The sequence below is a fragment of the Olea europaea genome, unplaced genomic scaffold (assembly GCF_002742605.1).
Source record: "Olea europaea var. sylvestris unplaced genomic scaffold, O_europaea_v1 scaffold2581, whole genome shotgun sequence".
NCBI lineage: Eukaryota > Viridiplantae > Streptophyta > Magnoliopsida > Lamiales > Oleaceae > Olea > Olea europaea.
The window spans coordinates 21,449-23,194 of NW_019244111.1; positions in this window are offsets into that span (position 1 = coordinate 21,449).

The following is a 1,746-nucleotide window of genomic DNA, read 5'->3' on the forward strand; positions in this document are numbered from 1 at the left end:
ATAATGGCCAAGCCTAGACCATCGGGTAAAGATGAGCCCATAAAAGATGGAAACATAAAGGCTAGAACGTTCTCGTTCGACGTAACCAAAGCTGACCTTATATTTGACAAATTATATAGGGATAAGCAGATAAAATTGAGCGATAAGCACAAATTGCCAAACCCTGAACAAAGTAAGGGTAAAAAATGTTGTAAGTGGCATAATGCATGGTCACATTTGACTAACAATTGCTTGGTTTTCCGCCATGTATTGCAGGATGCCATTGAATCAGGACGAATTACGTTCGATGATAAGAAAAAGATGGCAGTGGACGAGAATCCTTTCCCACAACCACTTGGAGTAAACATGGTAACATCTGGATTCAAAAACAAGTTACCAAAATTCAAGTTGGTCGTAGATGATGGAGAAGAGGATCCTAGACCACATCCCAGCGTCTTTGAACGAATCAAGGTGAAAGAACCAAAAAAGGACGAAGACGTCCTGTGTGCAAGGTGTAAAAGAGAAGTGAATGGAAATACGGAGAAACCAGGGATATGGCAGCATCTTCATCGCCCTACCTTCTTCCCAAACACTCAGCCTGGTAGAGGGCGAGGTACATCATTCTATAGAGGACCACCTTTTGAGAGGCAGTTCAGGCCAGCAGATAATGGAAGAACATTCAGGCCGCAACCTCGCCGACCAAATGTATGACATTACGAGTATCCAATGCCCACGGTGGATTCTTTAGTAGATTCAACTGCCGGACTTGTCATGTATTCTTTCATGGATGGGTATTTAGAATACAATCAAATTTATATAGCTGAAGAAGACATACACAAAACTGTCTTTAGATGCCCTGGGTCTCTAGGATGTTTTGAATGGGAAACAGCCAATCAAAACGTCCTCAAAAATAATGAAGAGACCAGTACAGATGAATCAATGAAGGAACTGCCAGAAACTTCTTCTGGGAGATCAAGATTTGAGCGAGATAGAAGGGATGAAGAAGATCCAGATCAGCCCTTCACTATCCAATTCGGTACGTTGCCTCCTGTCGTGGCCAATAATTACTTACTAGCCAATGAATTCAAGAATAAAGAAAAAGAAGAAGAGAGGGAGGACAACGAAGGAGAAGCCTGCGTGCTGGTATGTGAAGAAGTCCAGACTTCTAGAGAGGCTTACAACGATGAAGAGGACGATGGGATGACAGACATTGAAGACGAAATCGACTTAGAAGCAGAAAGAAGAAAGAGAGGAGTATCGCGCAATACTCTATTGAAACAACTACATCAAGAGGGAGTTCGCGAAGTAGACTTGTTGGGGGAACCATTTGGGCGTCCTTTCAACTTCTACATACTGTACGGGACACCCAAAAGGAAGAAGAGAGTGCCTCGCTCTGAAAAGTATGGGTCACCTCCAAGAATAATGCCCCCTCCCATAGGTTGGGTAACTGATGAGGAAGCATTAGAAAGAAGTAGGAAGGAAGTTCAGGAGACAAAGGATCAGCGTGATATACTGCACGTCGACCTATCACAGGGGGATAATTCAACAGAAAACAAGCAGGAAGTAGAAATAGAGGCTGCTGAAAAGGTTATTTTTAAATGGCCAGCCATGAAATTGACTAAACACTTGAGGCCATTATACGTTAAAGCTCTAGTTAACGGCGTCCCAGTGGCAAAAGTGCTTGTAAACAATGGAGTAGCTATAAACAACATTCCATCTAGGATGATGAGGAAGTTCGCAAAGACAGAGGGTGACATGATTCCTATA